The sequence below is a fragment of the Bactrocera tryoni genome, chromosome 4, assembly GCF_016617805.1.
Source record: "Bactrocera tryoni isolate S06 chromosome 4, CSIRO_BtryS06_freeze2, whole genome shotgun sequence".
NCBI lineage: Eukaryota > Metazoa > Arthropoda > Insecta > Diptera > Tephritidae > Bactrocera > Bactrocera tryoni.
The window spans coordinates 43,179,869-43,195,704 of record NC_052502.1 but is presented as its reverse complement, the minus strand read 5'-3'; the positions used below and the strand labels follow the sequence as shown (position 1 = coordinate 43,195,704).

Below are 15,836 nucleotides of genomic sequence, written 5' to 3'. Positions count from 1 at the left end.
TACATATGTCTAGTAGCTGTCTGCAAGTGTGTGCGTGTGTAAAGCCCATTTTTTGAAAAATTATCTACTGTCAAGTTTGTCATTAAAATCGCGTTGACAATTCATCAAATAGTAGTTGGCAATTATCCGATACTCGGCCAATTAAGTTTTCAGTTTTATCACTCAAGAATGCAGTTGTGATAAATGATGAATGCATTGATATTGGGAAATTTAATTCGAAAGATGTCAAACGTACTAAATACAGATAGAAATCCAATGAGGTGTCTGCACCTCTTACACACGAGGTCCCTGAACCGACTTTGCTGAAATTTTGTAGCTGTGGAGAAACTTAGGAGTAAAGTTTTTTTTCATATTTATGACGAGATGTAATAAATCATCAAAAGACACTGTTACCCTTACAACACAGCATGTGGAACTTTAACCCACTAAAAAAAATATCTCAATAAACGACACATAGCTTTAATGAGAACTGCTCTGCGGAACTACCGATTAAGCATTACATCGCAGAGCAAGCTAAGCCTATTGACTAAAACGTCTCAGGGATTTTTGAACTAGTTTTGGCCTCGCTACATCGCAGTCGCTCTAGTGTTCGCTGCTCTTGAATAACCTTAGCGGTCCAGTGCTTAACATAGTTCCACACCTGTTTTGACCGTAGCATGTATGACACTATGTTTCTGGCATTATTCTCTTAGAAATTTCCCTTTCTAAAATCGTCCTATCTACCTCATATTTCGGACAGTGAAAAAAGACATGTTCGGCAAGATGAGCATATTTCTACCTGAACATGGCCACATCATGGAGTTATTCCCTAAAACAGCCATGGCCACTTAATAACTGCGTTAAGTAAAAATCAACATGCTAACTCAGGTTTCAACATTTTCAATCAACCTGTGCGTCCATCGTCCTTTGGGCGCTGAATTCCACAGAGATTGCCATTCTTTTAGACTCTGCTGTCTTTCTTCCTCGCGCTCTCTAGCTGTTAGGGGCTTGCCTTTATTTTTGCTTTTACTATACACTCTCTTTAACTCACTAGCTATTATTTCTGGTGGCATTATGCCTGAAATCACTCCTGCGGCTTCATGAGACACCGTACGGAAAGCGCTGGCAACTCTAAGTGCACTTAACCGAAATAAGGACCTTACTTGTTTCGCATACGCTTTTTGCTTTAGTGCATTAGCCCACAGTGGTGCTGCATATATGACTATTGCCTGAGTCACTTTTGCCAATAATAGCCTTCGGCTCTGACTTGGCCCGCCTGTATTAGCCATTATTCGACTTAAGGCCGTGTTAACTCGCGCCGCTTTTTCGCTGGCTTTCTCTATGTTTGTTTTGTAGTTCATCCTCGTATCAATTATTACGTCTAAGTATTTTAGGTATGACTGTGACGTATTTTTATACCCGTCAATATCCAAAGTGACGCCTTCCATTTTCTTCCTGCTAAATATGAGCACTGCTTCTGTTTTTTGTCCTGCCAGTTGAAGCTTCGCTGTTGTTAGCCATCTCTTTATTTTTTGTGTAATATTGCTGCAAAAGTCCTCAATTTGAAGCAATTGGAGTAAAGGGTGTGACTTTGAAGCTCTGTACACAGTCTCTAAAAAAGAGTTTTCTTCGTTAGAAGGTTTTCAGAAATACTGTTTAAGTTAAATTAATTGTAGTCCCAAGTGTCTCTTGCGTTACAAATTTGTTTTTGATAACATTAGTTAAGCCGATGTTCGAAATTGCACTGGTAAATTGGAACCAAATTTATCAAACTAACAGTGGATATAATCTGCCTAAAAGCACCTTCTTATTTTTTTTTTAACATTTATGTTGAGCTAATCATTATGAGATGCCGAACCTCTGTAGTTTGGCCAATACGGGCACATATGCCTCATTTGGGACGAAGAGCAACGGGAAGAGCTTCAAGAGTTGTCATTTCAACCAAAAACAAGAAAAAACGTTAACTTCGGCTGCACCGAAGCTAATATACCCTTCACAGGTGCATTTGTTTTACTAACTATGTGTTCTGTTTGTATGGAAGCTATATGCTATAGTAATCCGATCTGAACAATTTTTTCGGAGATTACATTGTTGCCTTAGAAAATAACATATACCAAATTTCGTGAATATATCTTGTGAAATGTGAAAGTTTTCCATACAAGCATTTGATTCCGATCGTTCAGTTTGAATGGCAGCTATATGCTATAGTGGTCCGATATCGGCCGTTCCGACAAATGAGCAGCTTCTTGAAGAGAAAATAATGTTTGCAAAATATCAAAACGATATCTTAAAAACTGAAGGACTAGTTCGTACATAAACAGACAGACGGACAGTCGGACAGACAGACAGACAGACGGACATAGCTAAATCAACTCAGCTCAACATACTGATCATTTATATATATACTTTATAGGGTCTCTGACGATTCCTTCTGGGTGTTACAAACTTCGTGACAAACTTAATATACCCTGTTCAGGGTATAAAAAGCAACGGTTTGGTGGAACCATCGGTCCATGTTTCTTCAAAAATTATGCTAGTGAGAACGTAACCGTCAATGGCGACCGTTATCGCCCCAAGCTGTCTGAAATGAAAGCTCGTGATCTCGGCAACATTTGGTTTCAACAAAACGACGCCACTTCCCACACATTGCATCAATCAATAGAATTTATTGAGAGAAAACTTTTGTAGGCAGATAATTTTACGTTTTGGACCGGTTTGGCGGTTCCAACAAATGAACAATTTCTTGGAAAGATTGGGACGGCGCAAACTTTCTCATAAACGAAGTTACTAGTTGGCGCATATCAAGACAGACGAACGCGACTAGCCGACTGAGCTCATCAAACTGATTATTTATATGGTATACTATATGTACATATATACTTTAAACGGTTTCCGGCGGAAGTTTATGGAGAACAAGCTCTACTTAAGCGAACGTGCCAAAAGGGGTTTGAACAATTACACATTTTGGCTTAGAAAACTGATATTCTTCATTACTAAAAAAAGAGTTCGTAGAATCTTTGGGCATCACGCAAGCTGTCATTTCAAATAGTTTAAAACCAAGAGATTTGGATGCCATTGATGATGCTTGAATGCTTTAAAAAAGTAGTGTTCTTTCATCGGAATATGACAGGTGGTGCAAAAGGGATCTATTATGACAACTCTGAAATCAAAAAAGCCAAATCAATGACAAAGCCGAATATCCTTAACGACAAGCGAATGCTTTTTATTTGGTGGGTTCTGAAGAGCGTGCTGTATTATCAAGTGTCGAAAACTCATTAATGGGGAACGCTACTGTTAATAACTCATCAAGATCAACCTAGCGATTGGCAAAAAACGCTAATTTTCCATCAAGACAGCGCTCGGCTCCAAGTTGCGAGACCGGTTAAAACTATTAGGAATACAGAGGCTGGAAAGTTCTTTTGGGATGAAATCCACTAATTATTAGAAAGAAATGTTATAGCTTTGAGAAATACTATAATTACAAACTTTTTGGGAAAAATAGATTAATATAGTTGTTGTCTCTCTGTGATATGCGAAGGCGATGATTTAATAAGATCGTGGCCAACGACCTTCGACCTTCGACCTGAAACTAAGCAACTAAAGTAAATATTTCAAGACCGACAACAGCAAGGCCAACTATCGTTTTGATATTTGACAGATACATCGGACACTTCAGTTTATATAATCGATGATGATAAATAATACTCAAACGTGTTACCCGTGTTTCCAAGGATTCACATTTAGTACATTGCTTATATTTTATATATTACGTAAATGGTCGACCGGAAGAGAGTTTCTTCAACTCTAACTAAAATGGAACAGTACTAATAGATTAAAAAAAAACTTATGGAAATGCGTACTAAATATTTTTATATTTTAATTGACTCTTATTGGAAGATAGGTCATTAACCCTGAACCGGGTATAATGTATTAAGTTTGCAACACGAAGAAGGAAACATCGGAGACTTTAAAAAATATATGTATAAATGATCCGATAGACAGACGGAAAGTCTGTTTCTGTTTTTTGACATCAAAGGCATCGTCTACCATGAATTTTTTCCTTCTGGACAAACCGTCTACGCCCGTCAACCGTCAAGTCCACAAGAAACTCAAACGAAGGGTCATTCGGGTCGGACAAGACATCGCAGCCGATTGGAATTTGTACCACAACAACGGCCCGGCTCACACCCCCTTTCTTGTGAACAGCTATCTAACCAAGGCCGGCATCCTAACGCTTCCGCAGCCGCCCTACAGCCTAGATGTCGCCCCCTGACTTTTTTTTGTGTTCTTGCCTAAAAAGGCCGATGAAAGGCAAGCGTTTTATGACGACAGGAGGGATTCAAGCAGCATGCACCTCGTCTTTCAAGGCTATTCCGGAGAATGCCTTATGTGACGCCTTCAATGCTTGGAAATCGCGCTGACAGCGCTGCATCAAAGCAGAATCCTTCCATTTTGAAAGTCTCCAAAGAAATGGTTAAGAGCACACTGCCACAAGTATAGCATATAACTATCATAGAAACTTATCGATTAAAATCCAATTCTTGTATGAAACACTTATTTCTGAAATTTGGCCTGAATTATTACACAAAGCGGTAAAATCTTCGAAGAAATTATTCAGATCGGACTTTTGTAGCTTATAACTGTCATACAAACAAACTGATCAAAATCAAGATAAACATCAACTAGTTTATAAGAAAAACCTCGCAGAAACAGGAATATAAGTATCAAGTATGAAGACAGCCCAGTCGTAAACGTTTTCGTAGATTTATATGAAGCTAAGTTCTCTTGACATAATCTTTAGCCGTACCCTGTTTTTAAATATAAAACTTCAATAATTGTTTCCTTTAATACGTAAACATATTTAGTGTTCACATTTGTGTGTGTGCCAATTTTCGAAACATTAAAGGTTTTCAAAATATCCATTTCGCAGATTGCTCGGATAATTATTTGCTGTTCCATAATATAAATTGCCAATTATGCACAAAACCGGTATACCCACTTAAAGTCAAGTTCTTCTACGCCTACTTAGTCTAGCTATACATATGTATGTACATACATATATCTGCAATATAGTGCTCTTTTAAGTATCATACAATTCGAGTATGAATTTTTATGAGCGATTATTTGAAGTGAATTGAGTCACGTTGAGTACAATTTCAAAATTAGCCGTGAATTCGTGCAGTGACAGTAAACGCTGCCATTTGCGAAATGAAAGTCAATACTCTTCTTAGTGCTTCATATAAAATTTGCATATGTATGTGTGTTTTATTATAGTAATTGGACTATTATAGAGCTCATGGCCCAATGCCAAGGTTAAATGTTCATATTTGTATGCATATTTTGTATGTGTGTATTTAAATATGAAAGCAGCATGCACACGTATCGGGGATTAGTCGAAACGCAATAAAATAATATCATTCACTAAAATTGATGCATACAACATAAATCATAGCGGTTAATGCCAGCCAAGCTTCCATGCGTGTGTACATAAACTTACATATACACACACACATTTGTAGTTTTGGTATTTTTGAAGTATTTTCATATGTTTGCTTTGGTAAATAAATATGTTCATCGCTTTAATATATAGAATGAGTTCACAGTGAATACTGTAAATAATTGCCCGTTGAAGCTCATTTGCCAAAAACGAACTTAACTCAACTATTTTCCTGCTGTAGGCCAAATGTAGTAAGACTTTTTATTTAAATTTTTTTTTTTAAGGTTGATATGACTGTCAGTGATACCTGTCCCCCTGCGGGTAGCGGGCTCCTTTTGGGTTGGAGGGGGAAGAATATACCTGTGGTAAGGCATGCCTGTCGTAAGAGGCGACTAAAATCCACGAACTGTGTCTGACATAACAGGTCTTGGTTTAAATGTCAGCATGGTCTAAGTCAGAAATAGTGCTATAATACTCAGCTTGAAATGATATTATAGACTTTATATTCATTCCTAATATAAAGGCATTTGTTGTTTAAGCGACAAATGTCACCAGTCATTGAGTTTGGGGAGCTCAACTGGTAGTTTAAAGCTACAAATTCACACCAAAGACTATAACTTGGTACCACGGGGAGCAGTTAGCCCTTGGAGGTAACTCCAATCTGCTCATTGGGTTTGGTCCTTTGTGGAAATTCGTGGTGGCTGTGGCTTAAACCTAAATGCAGGCAGGGCATTTTGTACGGTGTGGAGTCGTATTGCGGCCGGGTGCCGGACCCAGAGTACGGCAGAGGTTATAGGTCGGCCTTGAACCCGACCAAGGCGGGCAAAAGGCATTCATATTTTGCTTCTCGAAGGTATGAGTGCTGAATGCATTTATGCTTTGGGGCGCTGATCAACGCATTGTATTGATCTACGTGCTTCTAGCAATAGAAAGCACCGTGAGGTTAGGCCTTCGCTGGCAGGTACTCACGTAAATCACAACGGACTCTGTCAGTGATACCTGTGTCAAATCTCACATCAAAATAATCTTCAGTGTTTAATATGCGATTGGCCTTCTTATGTACATAAAGTGCATTCGGCGATTTTTCGATGAGTGAAATTATTTAACAAAGAAGTTCCATTAAATTTTGTGTGCGAAGTCAAATTTCTGGTGCCGAAACCTTCAGATTGTTGAAAAAGGCCTTCGGTAATAACTGTTTGTCGCGAGTAAGTGATTTTAAGTGCTTTGACTGGTACACTGGTACTGGACGGCCATCAACATCAACTGATGATCAACACGTCATTAAAATATAGGAAGGACGATCAACAGTCAAAGGTCTCACTAGCATTGTTGAAATATCGGTAGGATCAGAGAAAACCATTTTGAATGATCATTTGGACCTAAGAAAAGTGAATGCACGATAAGTTCCAAAATCACTAAACATTTTCGAAAAACAGTGTCGCGTCAACGTTTGTGAAACAATACTTTCCGACTACCAGGATGCCATGAAACGTATTATTATTGGCGATAATTCTTGGATCTATCGTTTTGAACGGGAAACAGACGATCAATCGGTCGAATATTGTGCTAAAGGTAACCCGAAGCCGAAAAAAATACGCCAAGCAAGTAAAAAATCAAGGTTGTGTTGACAGTTTTCTTTGATTACCAAGGTGTCCGAATTCCTTCCGACCGGCCAAACTGTCAACAAGGGATACTATTTGTGTGTTATGCGTCGTTTGCGGAAGCTATTCGTAAATAGAGGGCGGTATTATGGGCCGACAACTCGTACTTTTTGCACCACGATAACGCACCGTCGCTTATTGCCTTGATTCTTCGTGAGGTTTTCGCCAAATTTTTAACCAATATCGTGCCGCAACCACGGTATAAGCCTGATTTAATTCCACGTGAATTCAAACAAACTCAAACGACCGCTCCGGGGAAACTGTTTTGAGTCAATTGAAGTCAGTAAACGTGAATCGCTACGCGCATTAAAGGCTATTCCGGGAATTGTGTTTAACAACTGTTTCGAGGATTGGACAAAACTTTGCTTTGTAACACCCAGAAGGAAACGTCAGAGACACTAAAAAATATATAATCGAGATAATGAGCTAAGTCGATCTAGCCATGTCTGTCTATCTGCCCGCATATGTATAAGTATAGTAGCTCAGTTTCCGAGATATCAATTTAGAAGTTTGTACCCGTCCTTTTCTTCACAAGAAGCTGCTCATTTGTCCGAATCGTCCATATCAGACCACTATAGCTGCCATACAAACTGAACGATCACAATCGAGTTCTTGTTAAGACCCTTTTATATTGTGAAGGACATTTAGTTTCAATTCAACCGAAGTTAACGTTTTTTCTTGTTTTTGATTAAATTTAAATTTCCATTTGTAGTTTAAAGTACACGAATTCAACTAAGCATGTGGTAAAACTACATTTTCTACAAGTAACTTGTTAAATTTAATAAAACATGATAGATGCAAGTTGAAATCTAAAATATTTATATGTTTTGGAACTATCCCTGTGGAAATCCGCGGCACATTTTGGTGTAAATAATTTCAGCGGAGCGTCTTAAACCATTAACGGCACGCTTACGCAAGTTAAAAATGGCCTATACACCTGTATGTATGTCTATTTCAACCTTGAAACTCACAACACACACGCCAATAAAATCAATACGTACAGATCGAAGGAATAGGCTGCTAAAAATCACACCAAAGAAGCAACTGCAAAGGTTTATCGTCATACTAAAAATATTAGCAATAAAAAAGAACTGAATCGAAAACAGCTACGTCAAGACCAAAATCTGCGTCAAGCAAACGCTCAAACACAAATGAATAACTATGACACGGCTGTTATTGGCCAATAATGAGCTTATCACACAGCAAATCTAGTTTTTGAATAATTTAAAGGCGTAAAAAGTTTTTAATTTCGTAACTTATTTCGTCAGCAAGAGCAACGGCAACAGCAACAGCCGCAACGGCGGAGTGGTTGGCGCGTTGGCGCGTTGGTGTTTTAGTGATGTGATTTTGATGGCGCTGATGATGCTGATGTAGAACAGGTCTGGTGACAAATAATACAAAAAACAATTGCAGCGTTGCATTTGCATATGGCTTTGTCAACTTTTATGCGCTTCTGTTGGCATGCGTTTGTTTGTGTATGTATGCGTGTGTGTGCGCCTCAATGCAAGCGTCGCGAAAATTGAGCTCACAATATTTCTTGTTAAGCCCATAATAAATCGCATCGAAGACGAGGCAATGAAGCCATGAAGATGTTTAAGTTGTTTTGCATATAATTTATATGCATTATACAAACAAGTGCATCTATATACGAATGAGTATATACATACATACATACATATACATATGTATGTGCGAAAATTATTATTAATACCCGCTTTGATTGCCATACATTATTCTTTAAGTGTGCTGTGTCGTGGCTTACAGCGGAAATAGCAATAATTGCCATATCAATAACATATTTTTATTGAATTAATTAAATAAAAGTGAAATTATTGTAAAGTAATTTATTTACAAAAGTGAATGTGCAATGGCTACCAGAAGCTCCGGTATTGGCATCTTACAGTGGAAATAATGGGTTGTCAAAAAAGTCTTGCGGTATTTTTATTAATTTTTTTTTATTGAAATTGAAATGAATTTTTGATGACTTATGCCCAGCTCTTGACCGATGCTACGGCTGGCCTTCCGGAGCGTGGCGCATCTTCGACCACCTCTAAACCAGGACGAAAACGTTGAAACCATCGTTGTGCGGTGGAAATGGAAAGTGTATCGGGTCCATAAACTGCACAAATTTTATTGGCGGCTTGAGATGCATTTTTGCCTTTATCGTAGTAGTACTGTAAAATATACCGTTTTTTCTCTTTATTTTGCTCCATGTTTGCGACGCTTTAACTCACGAACGACTTAAAAGAAACGACAATCAATCAAACATGTGTTAGCGCGTGAAATGAGCTTTCCAAAAAGGTATAGCATGATCCGATGCGACTAATAAAACTAGAACTACGCGCTTTCAGCGCCAACTAGCGAAAATACCGCAAGACTTTTTTTACAACCTATTATATTTCAAGTAATATAATTAATTAAGTTGAAAATAATACTTTTGCTAATTAACTTACTTTTGATACTTTTAGCAATTTCTTAAATTAGCTGTTTTTTTTACTTCAGAAAAACCGAAAGACTATCAAGCGCATCGCACGTTTGGTGAATGGACCCAAAACGAAATTACAAGTGAACCCGATTTTCACAAGCAAATTATTTACAACGTTGAAGCTCAATTTAGGTTGATGATACTCCACAAGCCAATTTTGAGACGCCGTTACATCCCTAAAAAGACAGTGTTTGCTGTGTTCTATGAGAAAATGGAATTATAATTCTTCGAAAATAAAGAACGCTTTTTCGTGTCTGAATCGGCGGATGGCGATGTGGACGACCTTTGATTCCAACAAAACGGCGTTACATGTTATACAGGCAGCGAATCAAAGAATTCATTTAGGAAAATTTTTGGTCTGATGTCGTGGGACAATGGTATGATCTTGAAGATCGTGCCATTTAACACCCACGGTAAATTTTTGTGAGGTTATGTGAGGTCGTTGTATATGCCTTGGAAGTGAATATTCGGCGCGTTATTACTAAAAAAACAGTCCCAATATCTGCAAAGAGTGGCCAAAAATTTAACCTCGGAGCTGGTTTTATTCAGGCCGCCAGCGGATGTAACTTTCCTGAAATCATTTTTAAAACATAATGGAAAATTCTTATGCGTTTGATAAAATCAAGTTCTTGGTCATTATTTTAAATTATAATTATATAAAAGGACAATTTTTTTTGTTGGCTTGGATATGTGAGGAAACTTTGATTCTTTCAAAATACCTGATTACGAATTTCTTTATGGAAGTACTATTAACTGAAACTCAAAAACAATGATCTCGTCAAATACCCAGAATCTGGTGATAGGCTATACCGATTTCTGGATATTGGTGGTATCATTATTTTTAACTTTCAGTCAACAGTTTCATGCAGATTTTCGCAAATGGTCACAATTTAGGAATGATAAAGCAATTTGTCAATGCATTAGACGCGTAAGAATATTATTTTAATTACATTTGTTGATAATTTCAGAAGCTTAAACATAAAAGTGGAAAGGTGAAAATGTGGAAATGTGAAGGTCATCAAAAACAGCAATTAACGAAAGATACAGATTTTGTCAAAGTTAAGACTGTTATGGAAACTGAATCTTGGAAAAATTTTCTATTGGTAGTCAAAAATATGCTAGGTAAATAGGTAATAGGCAACAAGTCTCGAAGAAATTGTGCAAAACATACTGACACATTTTCAGGCTCTAGGAACAAATTTGTAGAAGTTTAATAGACCATCTTCGCAACTATCTAGATAAATTTTCAGATAATTTAGAAAAATTCATACGGCGAACTGTTCCAACAGTATCCAAAAGTAATGAAAGAAAGGTGGCTTGGTTGCAGGAATCGTCATATGATTCTAGATTACTGCTCTTCCTTAATATACATAGATTGTGAACGGGGAAACTATTAAAGAAAGGTCATAAAAGGCATTTTTTTTTAATATTACATAAGCATGTTTTCCAACTTTTCGCTCTGTATACTTCGATTGGTTTAAAGAAATACTAAAAATTTAAATATTTCTGTCATTTTGTTGATCGTTTGTGATTTTTGTAACGTGCAGTGGAAATAAAGGTTTAAAAATAAAGGAGAGCAAAAAAGCATAGATAAGATTGGATTGTAACTTTTCGTGCGCTTTTGCCATTTTATAGTTGTAATAATTGTTCACCTGTGCTCGATATTTGTCGAATTGTTGAAAATTTCTAGCGTACATTTTCTTTAAATAATGCTCAATTGCCAATAAGACAAAGTACAGCTCGCAGTAATGCAGATATGGCTGCCGTTCAGGCAAGTGTTGCTAAACGGCTTGACCGTAATTTGTCGATTCCAATGCGTTCTTAAGAAATGGGAACGTCTCAAACCACAATCGGGTATATTTTGAGAAAGGATTTGGATTTGAGTCCGAATCAAATTATTCTCACTTGAGAACTGAAGCTATTGGAGCACCGCAAACGTTGTGAATTTGGTGATTTTGTGTGGGGATGTGGATTTTAGTCTGGTGGAGTCATCGATTCATACTTCTTTCAAAATGAAGCTGGTGACACCGTTGCCGTGACCGCAATTGGAGGAAGAAGTTGAGCTTGACAACATCAGGTGCCAACAAGATGAGACTACGTACCACACAGAACCGATTATTGTGGGAAACGTTTGGAGACTCGAATATTTCAAGAAATCGTGACATTGAATGGCCAACAAAAAGTTATGATTTAACTAGACTTTCTTCACGCTTTAGAAGTCAATATTGAACGCGCTATGCATGACTGACGACATGATTTAGAAGAAAAAGTACTCGAAAAATGGGTTCATCGAATTCGTTCCTGCAAACGAAGTCGCGGAGGACTTTTGAATGATGTTATATTCAGAATTAAATTGTATCTGTTGTACTTAAGTTTGTGTTAAGTTTTTATAAAACGATTCCTATTCTAATAATCGACAGTTTATACTTTTAAAAATATTATTAAAATTTTCAATCCACATTTAAAATAGTTTTTTGAGTTTCTTCATTCTAAAGTGTGGTATACATGATTCGATTACCATTTAATTTTTTTCTAAATGTTCTGTACTACGATTTGATCAAAAATCGAAATTTGACAGTTCAAGAGTGAACAAATATTTGAGCTAAATTCACCTTTTCTTAAAAGGCACTCTTTCAACAATTTTTTATATTTTTCTTATGTTCAAGTAGAGAATTTTTTTTTTCTTATTTTCAAGTAGAGAATTTTTTTGGACCGCGGATAACTCGAAATATATTTAATCTTTTCCAGAAATTTTGTGTGTTCTTAAAATATATATAAATAGTATACCCAAAAATAAAATTAGTTAATTTTTTTACTTTTGAATTCTTATAATTAGACACTGAAAATTTAAAAATATTTTAAATGTCACTATATAATGATAACAATTTTAATAAAAAAATAATAAAATTTTTTATAAAACAAATAATAAAATTGTTTGTAAAAAAAAAGTTATAAAAATTGGTAAAAAATTATTATTAATGATTTTTACATATTTTGTGGTTTTATAATTATAACACTAGCATTAAATTTTGTTTAATTTCATTTTCTGCAGCTGCATATGTATTATAAATTTCAAAAATTTTTCAATTGTAAGATTGCATATTTTTTAAAATTTTTTACTTAAATTATTAATTCTTTCATTTTATTACAATACAATTTTATTTTATTACTTTCATTGGTTAATTTTAATTTAATAATTAGAACTAATTATTATTACTATATTACTCAATTATTAAGCTATTACATATGTTATGTGTTATTTTAAAGATTTTTTTTATCTTTTTTTTTCAAAATTCAGACATATTACATTTTTCAAACCATTTTAAAAATAAATTTCAAATTTATTTCTTTATACCAATGAATAACATTTTTAAAGTTATTTTATTTTTATATCTTTTTATAAGCAGTTTAATTATAATTTGTTATACAGTTCAAGCATGTTTCGTTTTATAAAGATTTTTATTTTTAGTTATTGATTTCACTTCATATATTATTATTTTTTAATTATTTTAAAAATTTTATTTTCTTATTTTTTATTAATTTTTTTATTTTTTTTATTTCTTTTGATTATTTTATTTTCATTTTTTTATTAATATTTTATTTTCATTTATTACGCTAATTTAAAAAATTAATAATTTGTATTATGTTACAAGTTTTTTCAAACATTTTGAATATTTTATAACAGCTTGCTTTAAAAAGTACTGAAATTTTACTTTTTACCGTTATTTAAATATAAATTTTGAAAACATAAAATAAATTAACAAAAAAAATTATTTTTCGTTTTTTTTATTTCAAAATTTTTATTATTATTGCTATATTTTCTATTCTATTTTTATTAAATATTATACTTTAGTATTTGGATATTATTATTACAATTAATTTTATATTTCACATTTATATTCTTTATTAATTATTTTTGTATGTTTTTTACTTTCTCAATTTGTGAAGTTCATGCGCACATGCTTACACATTTTTGGCATCGCAGAGCAAACAGTTGTTTTGGCACTGTCACTTTCGTGTCTCTACTTTATTATTGTTTTGCTTTTTTCGAAAATTGATGTCAATTTCCTTAAGATTCTTCGCGAAACATTTTTTACACGCCGGCAATGACAGTGCGACCTTTTGCCAGTTAATTTTTTTGTTAATTTTCTCCGTATTTTCTTTGGCACAGCGATTTGTTGTTCTTTATTTACGACTATCACTTTTTAACAATGGTGAGCGTTCGATTCGTGCGATGTTTTCAGTTTTTCTCTTCAATTTTTTTTTATGTACATATTTATTTATTTTTTGTTTCTTTTACGAAATTTCACTATTTCAATGAAGCCAGCGAGAAGCAATTGATTCCATACAGTTCGGCACGTTTGCTGCACTCTTTTGTGTCGCCCCCTCTACACCCCGAGTCGTCCATTGCGCCAACTAATAGGCGGTCTAGTCGATCATTGCCAAGTCCATAAGCAAAAATAATCGAAAAGAAAAACAACAACTAAACACACAAGCACTTTCATTCCAAAAACAAAATACAACAACAAAATTACTACATAAAGCGGCGTATTTACGGTATCGGTGCCGTCTATTTCGCTGTGGAAACTGACAACGTCTTTGAGCGCCAATCTAACTATAACTACAAGCTGCACCGACTATTTACGAGTGTTTCTTGGCAGGCACGCAGGCTATACTGGCGCGCTAAGCGTGGAGTGGAGTTTGTCATCGACCGCGAAAGCGCCAACACTGATCCGTCCAATTATGGCTGCCAACGTCTTATTGACTGTCTACATATGTGCGTGTGTGTGTGTGTGTTGGTATTGATATACATATGTGCAAGTGTGCGTAGTTGCCACCAATCGAGCAAATACTGAAAATAATAGCCGAGTTTGAGGCAGCAGCGGGCACGTAGGCTGCAGTGCGCGCGCAGCAATCACTCAGACAGACACCCAGACAGACGGACAGCCAGAGAAACAGTTGGTATGTTGGTGTTCGATCGTTTGCTGTCCCAACCACCAAACGCCTTGCCGTGCTCATTTCACCCAACACGTCGTGCCACCAGCGAATGTCAGCGGCAGTGGTGGCAGCAACAGCAGCAATCTCAACTCAAACGCCTTCAATGACAACTACATTGAGCAATATTAATTTTTCTTTAATGACACACACGCACACATGCATATACATAAGTATGTATGTGTGTATTTGGCCGCGCCACTGTTTGAAATGTGGTAAACATTATTTTACCTGCCGCACATACCTGCGCACAAATATATCGATAAATGTTGAAAGCGGCGCGCCGTGTTGTGACTGCTGTCGCAAACGTAACGCCAATAATAGCAACAACAACAAGAACAACTATGTCAGCACTAGTGGCAGCATGTGCGCTCACGTGCGTATGAAAACGCTGCTTGATTGCGGCCAATTGCTTCAATTCAATTGTCTCGAATCGTTAATATGTTCTGCGCCGCACACGCACCACAACACACACCCACATACAGCGCCACATATGCGCATATCCATACGGCATACCAATAATAGTCTCACTCGCTGACAACTTGTGTACTTGGGCCGCCTGCTCGGCATACTCAAGCTGTTAGCTGCCATTGTGTGCATTTGCCGCATTCAATTGAGCTGGCAACTTGGCAACTTGCAACGCTCGGGAAATGTCGGATGAAGCATCTTTCTGCTACGCGGTGGAAAATCGTATATGTGTATATGTATGTGTTTATTGGTGGGACGTTTCGGTTGATCGAACTCAAAATATAATGAAAACGAAAAAAAAAACTAAAAAATGTGTTTACGCAAACTACTTTAGCCCTACCAACCAACCAAATTTACGAAAAACATTTCTCTCCAGCATCGCGTGGACTGAGTGAAATAGGATTATTACCATGCCCACTGTCCACACAACAGTTTCGGAACATTAAATTTATTAATTACAGCAGACTGGGATTAAAACGGCTTAAATCGGTTCCTTTGACACACCCATTGTCTTACCTATGTACTTTTAAGTGAAACCGCATATCTCAACAACTGCTCGGCAAATATGAACTGAAAGCATTACAAAATGCTTTATATTCTTCTTCTTCTTTATTGGCGTAGACATTGCTTAAGCGGTTATAGCCGTCGCGTCAGTAGTTCTTCCTTTTCACTATTTGGTGCCAATTGGAGATTCCAAGCGTAGCCAGGTCTTTCTTCACCCGGTTCTTCCAACGGAGTGGAGGTCTTCCTCTTACTCTGCTACCCTTGGAGGGTACGGAATCGAATACTATCAGAGCTGGAGTGTTTTCAT

At 36.2% G+C, this 15,836-nt stretch overlaps 1 protein-coding gene across 2 annotated transcripts in view; it reads right to left on the bottom strand.

Moving 5' to 3' along the window:
- Nucleotides 1-14,311, bottom strand: part of LOC120775916 (mucin-19) — a 65,884-nt gene extending 51,573 nt beyond the window's left edge. The window contains exon 1 of one of the 2 annotated variants that reach the window (XM_040106312.1): nucleotides 14,119-14,311. The gene's annotated coding sequence lies outside the window, so the exon portion shown is untranslated. Of the gene's footprint in view, nucleotides 1-13,493; nucleotides 13,776-14,118 lie in introns of those variants that run through there. The other variant, XM_040106311.1, reaches the window with a different exon arrangement.
- Between the last annotated feature and the right edge of the window lie 1,525 nt (nucleotides 14,312-15,836).